Genomic DNA, 15,000 nt, shown 5'->3' with positions numbered 1-15,000 from the left:
TGACACGAAAATGCTTCACTATTGCCATAAAAACTATCCAGTTAAGCTCGCATATTATAAAACATGATGAATTCATAAAGGCGACCTTTTCCAGCAAACAATTTTTTGAAACAACTTATTTGCTATTAGATGCAAAAACGCCTTCCTATTTCGGTGTCTGACATTTGCAGACTGCAGACAAATTGCGCTGATAAACATTATTTAAGTCTAAACACCCATTTTAAAACTGTTAGCTTTCAATAATTGAAAGCTCAAATCGTGTCAAATATGCGCAATATTACAACAACAAAAAATTTCAGGATCAAACCGTTCCCATGAAGAACCTTTTCCTTGAATAGTGAAGCACAAAATAGACGACAAGCTTTCTTTCAAATAATTCTTGGCTGTCACATTTCCAATTATGTTTTTACTGAAGACTGTGCAGAGTTGATTACAGATCCACTTAAGGTGTTCCATTCGTTCTCTGTCTTTGTTGAACCCATAAGTTACCTGAGAATTTTCCATTTGGTTCCAGTGTTCTACATAACAGCACACTTGGTAAAATATTAGAAACACAGCTCACTTTGATTTCGGCTCCACGGGCGATAGATTGTTGTCGAAGTCCATTACTCGTCGCTTTTAAGATTCCAGGTGTTTGTATTTCACCGCCTGCCTAGTTTATCCAACTGACTTTCCATTATTGAGTTCCATAAGGGTATATTTTGTTTAAGGATCCACTAAAACGCTATAATGTTCACTCGCGCAAAAGCGACATGCATGTTAACAACAACAAGGTCTATTGCATAAGCCTAAGTTCTTACAAGCACGTGGTGCTTTGTTCCACAATTCTTGCAGTTAAATTGCTGCAGCTGGCGCGATGTTTTGCTAGTAGCGGGCGCTGGCTTGGTTGGTTTGCTTCTTGGTTTTACCGCGTGAACGGGTACCTTCTCCGATGTCTGGAGTTCCTTTAGTTGTTTGGCGCTAGCTTCTGCCGCTCTGCAAAGACTCGCCGCTTTCTCAAGGGTAAGATCAGACGATTCACGAAGCAATCTCTCTTTAAGACGAGTGTCACTTACACCAAATACAATTCGATCTCGAATCAGGCTGTCTTGCTGGGGGCCAAATTCACATGACTTCGCACGAGTCTTCAATTCGGTGATAAACTGATCGATAGATTCGCCGTCTAAGTTGTTGTTTACATTCCCAAAACTTGTATCTTTCGAACACAGTGTTCTTTCTCGGATTGAAGTAATCTTCAAACTTTTTCTTTAGGTGAGCAATCTTGTTAGGATCTTCACCAGTAGCGAATCGGAACGTATTGTATATCTCGAGCGCTTCTTCGCCGATTGTGTGCAGCAGAATGGCGCACTGCACCTTTTCATTTTCTTCGATCTTTCCCGACGTCGTCAAGTAAAGGTCGAAGCGTTGGACCCACCTCATCCAATTCTCGGAAAGATTTCCTTCAAGCACTAGAGCTCCTAGAGTCTTGAAAACTTCCATGTTTTATTCTGACACCATATAATGTTCACTCGCACACAAGCGACATGTTAACAACAACAAGGCTTATTGCATAAGCCTAAGTTCTTACAAGCACGTGGAGGCTATGATAATGTATTCTAATTATGCAATTAATCATTTTTTAATTACCTAAACGAACTTTTAATTATAAATTCTGGCATGCATACGAGGAACACAAGATATTGTAATTTAAATTTGTTTTGTCCTAGATATAGTTATGCTACGGAGGGGGGTCGTTCTTTTACAGTTCGTTCTATTAGGGATTGGAACTCTTTACCAAGATCTTTGAGAGTTTTGGACAGTTACTCACGTTTTAAGACAAGCCTTTTTAAGAAATTTTTAGTCACTCAGAAGAAGGACTTGAGTTTTTAACTTTGGACGATATTCTATATATTTTTAACTCTTTTATCAATTATTTTAATTACTTAGTGTAAATATTAGTGTAATTTAGTGAGGGCCACTGGGTTATCAGTTGTTCATACTGTCATGTCATTTTGCTATGCTGACCATTTCTTTGGAAGCGGTCATAAGCTGTGTAATTTTTGTCACAAATTCAAGAAACAACCATGGCCCGAGTACTATATGATAAACTAATTTCTAACCAAGCTTGCCAGGACCATACTGAGGAATATTGCACCTTGGTCGTTTTTGTATGGACCTCGCTGCGCTCCATCTTTAGTTCCACAATGTTCATCCAATACTCCCCAGTATGGCCCTCAGGCTCGGTTAGTAAGAGCTTAATATTTCCAAGTTGTTACTCGTATTTTGACTTGCCTTTTGGGTCCTTCAACACACAGCATGAGTCGTAAAAATACTCACCTTTTACTAAATGAGTTCCTTTGCTTTGTTACCAGAATATAAACAAAATGCAAAAAAATAATGGCTTATAACCTTTTCCATGGAAATTATGGCTTGTATGGCAAAGTCCTGAACAAGAAAGCACCAATCAAAACACTTGGATTTACGGGATTTACCTAAGACCATAGGTCATAGGAGAAAACCAATCAAAAACAGAGGGAAAATGTTTGTTACATTAACATCAGCTATGTGTCTGGAACATCTGAAGAATTTTTTTCCTCGTTCAAATCAAAAAAGTCGTCTGTAGTGTCCTGTAAAAACAATTCTTCCAATTTTTCGAGTGAGTCGCCGACCTCAACACTTGCCGCCACTTTGAAAAGGCTTTTTAGTAGACCCCAGTCTACTGCATCACACCTTTTTGCTCGGACCCGCGAGAAAAATCATGTGATTACTTATTACTACTATATCTACATGTTCCAGCACTCGACAAAGTCCCTTTTTGACTTACTACTGTTTCTGCTTGGGTGGCCTCATACACCGTAAGTTTTTTTAGAGACATCACTGCCAAGCCGGTCACTTCTCCTGGAGAGAACAGGACAGCCAGAACACCGGGGACTACATCCCCTACTCTTCTCGAATAGTGTGTGGGTTCCTCAACGTCCCACAGGAAACTTATAAACATAGAAGGTATTTGTGAGACTGGGCTTACGGTTTACAGTCCTTATCCGAGAAGTCTTGAAAGGGTAACCATTTGCGTGACAGCTCGATGCTCAACTCAGTGAGCCACAAAATGACGCTCTCTGTTGTAGTCCAGTTTGCTGCAAGCTTGGTAATAATAATATTAACGTGTCAAATGAAGTCTAGCTGGGGAGAATATCCTCTGCTAATAGGGGACACCTAACTAAAATCTAAACAATGCAAATACAAATAAGTTACCGTGCATCTAAAGAATACAAATAACTACAATTAAAATTTATAAAATCATGAATTACATAAGTAACACCCACTACATCCTTCTATGATGTTACTTAGATCACGTTTACGTATCATTGTCTTAAAATGCCTGAGAGTGGCAGCCGATCTGTTTTTACTTGATAGCTTGCTCCAGAGTCTAGGGCCTAAACTCTTATTGAATGTTCTCCATACTTAACAGTGCTAAAACTACGGTAGGTAGATAGAAATCCATTTGCTGTAAATTATAGGAATGACTGTTAGTCATGAACAAATTACAAATTGTCCCGGAGCACAAACTATGTTTCACTTTATACATTAAAATACATATAACTTGTAGTCTCCGGATCCTATTAAGCAAGGATGGTAACTTGGCTTTTTTTTAGCAACTGTTGGTAGTTGTTAGACATCTTTTCCTTAAAAAACAGCACGCAATCCCCGCTCCTGCACTCTCTCCAGTCTGCGAGTATCCGAGGCCCTACAAAAATGACAAATTAAATGGCAGTACGTTAAGTGAGGGAGGATGGCTGCCTTATAAATTTGTAATTTGGCCTCAGTTGGTATGAGATTCCTTAACCTCATAATCACCCCTATTCGCTGACTGAATTGAATTGAAATGGTCACAGTAATCATGTGGGAACATCTTTTTCGCAACGTTTTTGGCTCGTGCATGTCGTTAATTATTAACACTGACACTTCACTGACCATCTTGCGCCAGCCTGATAAAACCAAGATGGAAGAGTTGTTGATCCTGGAGTTTTTAATAAAGCAATTATTCTACTCGGGATTGCTGGATATAAAATGATAATCCTCGTTGGTTATAAATCACTTCATATCCAGTGCGCCCTCGTCGAATAATATAGCTAAATAATTTCTTTAAAGGCCTGGGAAAATGGCTTCAATAACCCGATTTTGTTGAAGAATGTTGAACAATGTTGACTTCTGGGGTGGGCAAATTGTTTAAGCAACACATGAAATGCGTTCCTCCGCGGACACGGCTAGATCACTGGTCCAGCCAATTCTATTTTCCACCAATCAGAAAGTCGCCTGCCCGCTAAGTACAAAATACAATTGGCTGAATACAAAATACAATTGCGACGGGTGCTACTTCACGAAAAAAAGACGCGGACCAGTGGTCTACCCGTTCGTTGAGCGGAGGATGTTAATCGCACTTCCAAATATTAAAACGGCTGGAAATCGAGCATACACACCATCTACAGCGCTGAACGACGGCCGCGCTTGTGCGAAGTTTGAAACAAACAACGCAAGATTACATGGAAATGTGATGGATGGTTCTCCGAAGCGAGTTTGCTTGAAAGCGTAGAAAATGACTTCTATTATCCAGCAGAAACGCTTTTATTTTCCAATCTTTGTTCGCAACAGAATCAGCAAAAAAATTTGGAATTCATAAGTCCATTCTTTTCACCGGGAAATTTACGAAAATACCACAAATATGTTATGTTTTGAACCCACATGACAAGTCGCAGCGGGGTCTGTCTAGGTGCATGTATCTTGAAGGCTTAAAACGCTTTCTCTAGAATACTCTTTATAAAGTTGAAATAGACACTGATTAAATGTAAACAATCCTTCGAGTCCAATAATAATCGGCCTCTGAACCATTCGTGGTTAATTAACCCCTAGACTATTCGTAGCTCCTCTATTAGAATATAAATAAGAAAAAAAGGATGGTCTATACATTCAATTTTTTTTTCTTGCATTTCTTTATGTGGTAAGCACACTACCAATCACACGATAGTACGTACAGGACGCATGCGTATTTGTAAAAAAAAAAAAGCAAAAAAAAGCAAAAACTCTGTTTGGGGTCCCCCGTGCTACTTTCGAACCAGAGAGGGAGAAATTAATCGCCCCCTGAACCATTCGTGTCTTATGGCTCTCGGGCTGATAAATCTCTCCTTACATCGTGAGTGAAGTAACAGTAAGTGAGAAAAGATAATTGACACCAAAAAAGAGCGGGTTGCAAGGAAAAAGGGTTTACATTCGAGTCAATTGTACTGATTAGTAGCGGAGCTCAGGCGCGCGAAGCACGCAAGCGGAGCACCATGGGTAACATTTTTTTGGGAAATCTATCTATTCGAGAAATTTTGGCTATGACGTCATGTACGTCCGTCCGCCCGTACAGACTGTCGGGGTGGAGGTGGGGAGGCAGGACAGCCTCTGGGGACGGGAGTATTCGGGCAATTTTCCTTGGCGGGAAATCGCGTAGCAGCGTTGCATTTGGCAACCCGCGTTTTTCTGGCGGGAAATCATATTAGTGACCAGCAAAGAGCAGGAAAGAGCACGAGAAAAGAGGCGACGAAATTTGAGAAATTCTCGAGAAAATCCGAGGGAGGAGAAGAAGAGAAAATTTCAATGAAACCAACGTAAAGCTGAGAGAAATAGAACGAGAGGCAAAACACTTATTTACAACGGTTAGCTTTCAGGTAAGCTTTATGTTTTCCTTCTTTAATAAGCTTATATGCCTCGTATGCCTCGCTGCCTCACATACTTTGAAAACTAGCTAAAAAAAGGAAGAAGGCCTGAAAGCGTTTGCAATTCCGTGTTGACAGAGATTCTGAGATATTTCAACAATCACATTTATAGGCTTTTTGTGTGAAATGGGTGTCCAGTTGTGAGCTGCTTTATTTGACTGTGAAATTGCAGTCGAGTAAGCGAATCTACTCCACTTTAGGTTGACTTTTTAATTAGTAAAGACTTTTGCTGTTGTTCTGAACTGAAGAGATAACTTGCTTAGTTTTTGTTGAATGTGCTAATTGTTGATGAACTTTTTTATGGGTAGGTGGTGCTTTCCAACGCCTATCTACCTTTACTTGAACAAGAACTTCAAGAACCACCCCCCCCCCCCCCCCCCCCCCCCCCCCCCCTCTCCGGCGTGCCATTCAAGAGTAAATCGACTGGGCCATCTTTTGGAATGACCCAAATGGAGAGTAAGTGTGCAGGATAAAGCACGACATTAAATGTAAAAAGAAACGGATATCGACAGAGTCCCTTCCCATTCATGAACTACAATCACAATATACAGTTAAACGGTTGACCAAAAAGTGGAAGACGAGTTTGTTTAAGCCCACCTTTGTCACAGCCTACACGGCGCTAAAAATTAAAGTGTAAGACTACACTTAAAAATTGTGTAAAATTGTTGCCAGCCCCGCTATCTGTTTTTTTGTGTGTATTATTACACCAACTTCTACGGTGTAGTTTAAATCTCAAAAGAATGGTATATTTAAACGCAAAGTAGTGTAAAATGTGTGTTATACAACTTTGCACTTGTAAAATTACACATGAAGCAAGGCTAATAATATCAGAAAGGAAGGGTAAAATTACCCCGTATGACGGTGTAGTGATCTACCCCGTCTAAAAAACTTGAAATTACACGATGAAAAAGTATAATTCAATCCCAATATGAAGTGTAATTATGTTTATTTGACATCTATATATCAATAAAATTACACGTGACAATGGATAATATAAACTCAATCGTAAAATTACACTTAAGAAAAAGACGCACAACTCTACAGATAACATTACTTTAACTAACAGCCTACAGTGTATATGAGTTCTTTAATATTGCTTGTTTGGTCTTAGTTCTCCATCTCTTTCCAAACTTCCCGACTACCTACTTGCTTAGTTCGTTAACAAAAACTGTAACTTTGACAGGGTTTTTTTGGGAATCAAAGATGTGTAGACTGTGTTTCTGAAGAAAAATGAATGTATTCGCACAGGCCTTCGTATAACAAAAGTTAAGCATATAATAAAAAGAAATCAAACATTTAACAGCAACAAGATGGCCTCCGGTAACTTTCAGTAATTTTTGGCCTTCTGCAATGATGAAAATATCATCATAATTGGGGAGTTCCCAGACGATGAGGATAAATGGCGGGGAATCTTTCTTCAGCCCAGTCAAGTCTTCTTCAGTTGGCACAACCTGCGCAGAGAAAGAAGTGGAAAAGAACATGTTATAAACAACAATATGAAATTTGCATGGAGTAAATTCTCCAAAAAATGCAATCTTGACTTATGCTGACTGTGAACATTCTGTTGCCAACAAATTTTCATGAATTTGTCTGTAGTTCAATGTTAATGAGGTTTTCAAGTAGTACTGAATAAATTCTTATGCAGTCATTCAACCTCAAATAGCTCTGGTAGACTTCATAACCAAAATTTGACAACATGTTACCTGTTTTCGTCCACCTTAAACCATAGCAATGTTATGAAAGTCAGCACATTTCTTTGCTTCATGTAGTCGTGTGCTTTTTTGGGCATTGACCTTGCACAAAAAAAATGCATGCACTTTTTCGGGAAGATAACCAATCAAAATTTTTGACTAACTTCAGAACCGAAAACAAAAGATTGTGCATGGTCACAGTCAATTAAACAAACATTGTAAACTAGAACAGAAGCGTTCTCGCTTTTGAAGTTTCCAGGATTTCATAACTACATATACATGTATATGGTAAATAACATGAACAATTACAACCGCTTGGAGTGACAAGTGCATGACTGTATGTATTGAAGTGTCTATGATGTTAAAAATATATTTTGCTTATTTTAAAGACCTTTCGAAATGATGAAGAAGGGTCTTTTCTATTTTGGAATACCTTCCTTCATTCCAGAGATATTAAAGTTCTTGTTAGCAAATTGATGACATCACAAATATTGCAAATGACTGTATTAAATCCCAAAGTTGAAAGGGTATCATTTTGTGCCTTACTTGATGCAGATCACTGCTGTCAAGTTTGAACAACATCCATACGGGACTATACTTAGTTTAGTTACTCATGGGTTTCACGCCGAAGCAATGATCAGACTAAAAGCTAAATATTTAGCTTTTTACTCTGATGATCGCTTTGGTGTGAAACCCATGAGTAAATTTACTAAATATAGTCCCGTATCCTGCTTGTGGATAATTATTCATATCAATGCATGATAATGATAATGATAATGATAATGATGATAATGATAATAATAATAATAATAATTATTATTATTATAATTATAATAATTGCTATTATTACTGTAGGATGATTATATTACATATTACCCAAACAATAGTATGTATTTGTGCATATTACATTTTCTTAATTGCAAAACAGACTTGGTCCACTTGTGCGGCACTGGTGTATGAGGTTTGAAGCAAAGAATTCTTATTTCAAGAGGTTATCTCATGGTGTTTTTAATTTCAAGAACATTTGTAAATCACTGGCGTTTCGACACCAGAAGCTTCAGTGTTACCATTTGGCAGAGGATGGGGGATACTTGAGAACATATGTGGAAATAGGGACAGGTAGAGTGTCATTAAATAATTTTGATATTTATGGGGTGTGGTAAAAGGCATTTGGCTGAGACAAAAGTTATACCAGCTATTTGATTGTTTTAGGGAAAGTTGTACATCAGGCAGATTCTAACAGCAAACCAAAAATTGATGATTCAGAACACGATGGGTCGAGATGATGACAATGTTATGTTTTCAAGGTAAATTAATACAAATTTAAGATGAGTTTTAGTAATTTTACCTGAGCTGTGTCTGTGTCTGGTATCGTTAAGAAAATTAAATGCCATTGTAGAAACTTATAAAGCGTCTGTTGACTGGTTTTGATTGGAGTCAATGCATGTTCTACAATCGTACTTTACTGTATCACTTGGTCATGAAAAGAATCAAAACTGGATATTGACCAAGACACTGTACCATAAAAAACACACACAGAAATACTGTGAACTTTAAAGGAAATGGTCTAAAAATCCTTTGAGCAAAGTGTCAGCTACCTGTAGCTTCTTGTTTTGTCTGTTGCTGACTGACCAAGAATCCCCTTTGAAAAACAAATATATTAAAACTTAATTATTATTGTTGCTGTTCTTTATTACCATGAAAGCCTACATAAATGCAGGGGTTTTACATAGATCACTAAAAACAACTTGCTGATTTCTTTGGGTAGTGTTTAGTGGGTGACTATCTATGGGACAAAGTACCAGCCTGGAATGGTTGTGGTTCGTTGAAGGACATGATGGACTTATGCCTACTTTTGCACCTAAATAATCTAATCTCCCCCCTCCCCCCCCCCCCTTCCCCCCTCCCCCCCGGGCTAGAATTACTAAAACAGTTATCCCTAAAATTACTTATCTTTGGAATTTGACAAGATGTGGCAATTACAAAATGCAAAGCTAACCCTTTTTAACAGATAACCTAATACTGCATAAGTATACGAAACACCTTAAGTTGTATATAAAGTTACCTAAAAATAACTTCCTTCTTTAACTGGTTACTTAACTCATAGTCCTGTAAGAGTACTGCACAATCCTGGTGGGAACTTATTATTACTTGGCTAGGCGCGATCTTTGTGTAGGATACACAACTCGCAGAGTAGAGAGTTTTACCTCCTCGTCGTCCTCATAAACGTTACATCGCTGACATTGTAAACACATGTCATAAGTTTAGCACTTAACGACTCAAGTGCTTGCTATTTTTAGTACTTTTCTGGCGATGAACGATGTGCTGCAATTAGTTTCACCATATAAGAAGTACTCATTGACACATCTGCGGTTTTGGGTCAATGTGGCTGGGCTCAGGTTAAGTAATCACGTGACAAATGTCAACGGTCCCCAGAATTATAAGCGATTTTTAGGGGCAGTTTCGTCTACACAAGCCGACAGCCTAGCATCATTAAGCTAGAATGTGGGTAAAGACAAGCCTTTGAAAGAACCCAGAGGTGAGAGATGGTTTCACGCAGACTGGGGACGCCTAAAATGCTCTGTTGTAAACATGGCGGTTTACGAGTGAAGTTGTCTCTCTGGCCTTTCTGTGGACGAATTCCAGGACCTACCGATACAATTTGGGCAAGTTTTGAAAGCTGAAAACTTCAATCGAGGCTGTATTTCGCTGGTAGGACTGGCTGGCCCGACACTTATAAAAAAAATCTATGAAATGACAATCGGGTGTCTTCCCTTGTCATGGAATAGCAGAATTACCCAGAATTCTTTTGGGCATGAAGGAGGCAACTTGAGAAGCACGAGACTGGCCCTCATCAAATGGCTGAAGTGCGGCCGGAGGAAAAAGTGAGAAGACGATTTCTAGCCAGATACTAAGCAGCAACCCTGGTGTGTGCAGTTAACGTAGACTTTTGATTTCTGAACAAATTTTAATGTCATAGAAAATTCGCGACAAATTTGTGCTTTTTTCGCTGTGATCCTCGTGTCAAAGGAACGGTATAACGTAAATAAGAGAATAACCAGATTTATATTTGCAGATTACCTGTTCTCTAACTACTAAAGGCAAACTCTACATCTCTATGCAATAAGCGCGTTCAAAATCTCCTCATATTACTTCATAAAACTATATTTTCTTTTCTTTTTTCTTTTTATTTTTTTTTTTAAGGGTTTTCCTGCTTGTACAAAAAAGTACGTTTTTCCTCCCGTCCTCTTTTTAGGCGTGATCTTCGCGAAAATTACCTTCTGTCCCTCAATAAACCTAAATCGACCAGTTATGTTTCTTAGTTCTTTTTTCTTACGTATCAGCTGAGTTGCGGAATGCGCTACCTGATTTTATCCGTACCACTGAGTTTACTGGTTTCAAAAGTGAATCCAGGGCTGCATTTTGTACAGCGGCTTTTCTTTATAATTAGTATATCTTTATATAATAAATATTATGTATCTAGTATGTATCTGTACATGCTATGTATTTTAGCTGTAAATGTAATGTTTCGAAGATATTAGCTCTTGTAGTTAGTCTGAAATTCGAGAAGAAATAAAAGTTTATGCATGCATGTATGTATGTTAGGTTTAGTAGGGCGCGTGCGCACAATTTGTAATCTCCGACCTTCAGTACTTACCACATGTCAGATAAAATGACTTTTCTCTTATATATTTAAGCCATCGAATTCTTACGTTAAATTGACAAGGGCGGTTTGGAGCTGTGAGTAGGCGTGGGATTTGTCTTATATGGTTTAGGGGCCGACATATCTCTCCCTCAATGCCGTACCGGGAGGCAAGGTCGGTAGCAGAAAGCAGCGAAGGGCCAACTGCGTCCAAAAGCGATCGCACGGGCCGAAATCCCGGGATGACTCGTTTGGTACGACGCTCCAGCACCTGGTCTGGAGGTACTGCGTTTTTCTCTCTTGTTCAAACATGCCGTCCGCGCATGCGCAAAGCTTCTGGCTCTCCGATACGTGAAAATTAAGATGCTTGCTCAGTTACAAGGAATTGACATTTCAGTTAAACAGATTCTACAGGCATAAACTCGTAAGGTAAGAAGCGCGCGTGTCTGGTCTTTTCGATCCAGAGGTGAGAGATGGTTTCACGCAGACTGGGGACGCCTAAAATGCTCTGTTGTAAACATGGCGGTTCACGAGTGAAGTTGTCTCTCTGGCCTTTCTGTGGACGAATTCCAGGACCTACCGATACAATTTGGGCAAGTTTTGAAAGCTGAAAACTTCAATCGAGGCTGTATTTCGCTGGTAGGACTGGCTGGCCCGACACTTATAAAAAAAATCTATGAAATGACAATCGGGTGTCTTCCCTTGTCATGGAATAGCAGAATTACCCAGAATTTTTTTGGGCATGAAGGAGGCAATTTGAGAAGCACGAGACTGGCCCTCATCAAATGGCTGAAGTGCGGCCGGAGGAAAAAGTGAGAAGACGATTTCTAGCCAGATACTAAGCAGCAACCCTGGTGTGTGCAGTTAACGTAGACTTTTGATTTCTGAACAAATTTTAATGTCATAGAAAATTCGCGACAAATTTGTGCTTTTTTCGCTGTGATCCTCGTGTCAAAGGAACGGTATAACGTAAATAAGAGAATAACCAGATTTATATTTGCAGATTACCTGTTCTCTAACTACTAAAGGCAAACTCTACATCTCTATGCAATAAGCGCGTTCAAAATCTCCTCATATTACTTCATAAAACTATATTTTCTTTTCTTTTTTCTTTTTATTTTTTTTTTAAGGGTTTTCCTGCTTGTACAAAAAAGTACGTTTTCCCTCCCGTCCTCTTTTTAGGCGTGATCTTCGCGAAAATTACCTTCTGTCCCTCAATAAACCTAAATCGACCAGTTATGTTTCTTAGTTCTTTTTTCTTACGTATCAGCTGAGTTGCGGAATGCGCTACCTGATTTTATCCGTACCACTGAGTTTACTGGTTTCAAAAGTGAATCCAGGGCCGCATTTTGTACAGCGGCTTTTCTTTATAATTAGCATATCTTTATATAATAAATATTATGTATCTAGTATGTATCTGTACATGCTATGTATTTTAGCTGTAAATGTACTGTCTCGAAGATATTAGCTCTTGTAGTTAGTCTGAAATTCGAGATTAAATAAAAGTTTATGCATGCATGTATATATGTTAATTTTAGTAGGGCGCGTGCGCACAATTTGTAATCTCCGACCTTCAGTACTTACCACATGTCAGATAAAATGACTTTTCTCTTATATATTTAAGCCATCGAATTCTTACGTTAAATTGACAAGGGCGGTTTGGAGCTGTGAGTAGGCGTGGGATTTGTCTTATATGGTTTAGGGGCCGACATATCTCTCCCTCAATGCAGTACCGGGAGGCAAGGTCGGTAGCAGAAAGCAGCGAAGGGCCAACTGCGTCCAAAAGCGATCGCACGGGCCGAAATCCCGGGATGACTCGTTTGGTACGACGCTCCAGCACCTGGTCTGGAGGTACTGCGTTTTTCTCTCTTGTTCAAACATGCCGTCCGCGCATGCGCAAAGCTTCTGGCTCTCCGATACGTGAAAATTAAGATGCTTGCTCAGTTACAAGGAATTGACATTTCAGTTAAACAGATTCTACAGGCATAAACTCGTAAGGTAAGAAGCGCGCGTGTCTGGTCTTTTCGATCCAGAGGTGAGAGATGGTTTCACGCAGACTGGGGACGCCTAAAATGCTCTGTTGTAAACATGGCGGTTCACGAGTGAAGTTGTCTCTCTGGCCTTTCTGTGGACGAATTCCAGGACCTACCGATACAATTTGGGCAAGTTTTGAAAGCTGAAAACTTCAATCGAGGCTGTATTTCGCTGGTAGGACTGGCTGGCCCGACACTTATAAAAAAAATCTATGAAATGACAATCGGGTGTCTTCCCTTGTCATGGAATAGCAGAATTACCCAGAATTCTTTTGGGCATGAAGGAGGCAACTTGAGAAGCACGAGACTGGCCCTCATCAAATGGCTGAAGTGCGGCCGGAGGAAAAAGTGAGAAGACGATTTCTAGCCAGATACTTAGCAGCAACCCTGGTGTGTGCAGTTAACGTAGACTTTTGATTTCTGAACAAATTTTAATGTCATAGAAAATTCGCGACAAATTTGTGCTTTTTTCGCTGTGATCCTCGTGTCAAAGGAACGGTATAACGTAAATAAGAGAATAACCAGATTTATATTTGCAGATTACCTGTTCTCTAACTACTAAAGGCAAACTCTACATCTCTATGCAATAAGCGCGTTCAAAATCTCCTCATATTACTTCATAAAACTATATTTTCTTTTCTTTTTTCTTTTTATTTTTTTTTTTAAGGGTTTTCCTGCTTGTACAAAAAAGTACGTTTTTCCTCCCGTCCTCTTTTTAGGCGTGATCTTCGCGAAAATTACCTTCTGTCCCTCAATAAACCTAAATCGACCAGTTATGTTTCTTAGTTCTTTTTTCTTACGTATCAGCTGAGTTGCGGAATGCGCTACCTGATTTTATCCGTACCACTGAGTTTACTGGTTTCAAAAGTGAATCCAGGGCCGCATTTTGTACAGCGGCTTTTCTTTATCATTAGTATATCTTTATATAATAAATATTATGTATCTAGTATGTATCTGTACATGCTATGTATTTTAGCTGTAAATGTAATGTTTCGAAGATATTAGCTCTTGTAGTTAGTCTGAAATTCGAGAAGAAATAAAAGTTTATGCATGCATGTATATATGTTAAGTTTAGTAGGGCGCGTGCGCACAATTTGTAATCTCCGACCTTCAGTACTTACCACATGTCAGATAAAATGACTTTTCTCTTATATATTTAAGCCATCGAATTCTTACGTTAAATTGACAAGGGCGGTTTGGAGCTGTGAGTAGGCGTGGGATTTGTCTTATATGGTTTAGGGGCCGACATATCTCTCCCTCAATGCCGTACCGGGAGGCAAGGTCGGTAGCAGAAAGCAGCGAAGGGCCAACTGCGTCCAAAAGCGATCGCACGGGCCGAAATCCCGGGATGACTCGTTTGGTACGACGCTCCAGCACCTGGTCTGGAGGTACTGCGTTTTTCTCTTTTGTTCAAACATGCCGTCCGCGCATGCGCAAAGCTTCTGGCTCTCCGATACGTGGAAATTAAGATGCTGGCTCAGTTACAAGGAATTGACATTTCAGTTAAACAGATTCTACAGGCATAAACTCGTAAGGTAAAAAGCGCGCGTGTCTGGTGTTCTCGAGCCAGAGGTGAGAGATGGTTTCACGCAGACTGGGGACGCCTAAAATGCTCTGTTGTAAACATGGCGGTTCACGAGTGAAGTTGTCTCTCTGGCCTTTCTGTGGACGAATTCCAGGACCTACCGATACAATTTGGGCAAGTTTTGAAAGCTGAAAACTTCAATCGAGGCTGTATTTCGCTGGTAGGACTGGCTGGCCCGACACTTATAAAAAAAATCTATGAAATGACAATCGGGTGTCATCCCTTGTCATGGAATAGCAGAATTACCCAGAATTCTTTTGGGCATGAAGGAGGCAACTTGAGAAGCACGAGACTGGCCCTCATCAAATGGCTG

General features: G+C 39.6%; 1 long non-coding RNA gene across 1 annotated transcript in view; it reads left to right on the top strand.

The window, feature by feature from the left end:
- The first annotated feature begins 8,407 nt into the window (after nucleotides 1–8,407).
- Nucleotides 8,408–15,000, top strand: part of LOC138052813 (uncharacterized) — an 11,898-nt gene continuing 5,305 nt past the window's right edge. The window contains exons 1-2 of the long non-coding RNA XR_011133154.1: nucleotides 8,408–8,545; nucleotides 8,639–8,733. This is a non-coding gene — a long non-coding RNA (uncharacterized lncRNA). The remainder of the gene's footprint in view (nucleotides 8,546–8,638; nucleotides 8,734–15,000) is intronic.

This window comes from Montipora capricornis, chromosome 6 (assembly GCF_036669925.1).
Source record: "Montipora capricornis isolate CH-2021 chromosome 6, ASM3666992v2, whole genome shotgun sequence".
Classification (NCBI taxonomy): Eukaryota; Metazoa; Cnidaria; class Anthozoa; order Scleractinia; family Acroporidae; genus Montipora; species Montipora capricornis.
The sequence above is the reverse complement of the archived record's forward strand: the minus strand, read 5'-3'. Positions and strand labels throughout refer to the sequence as shown.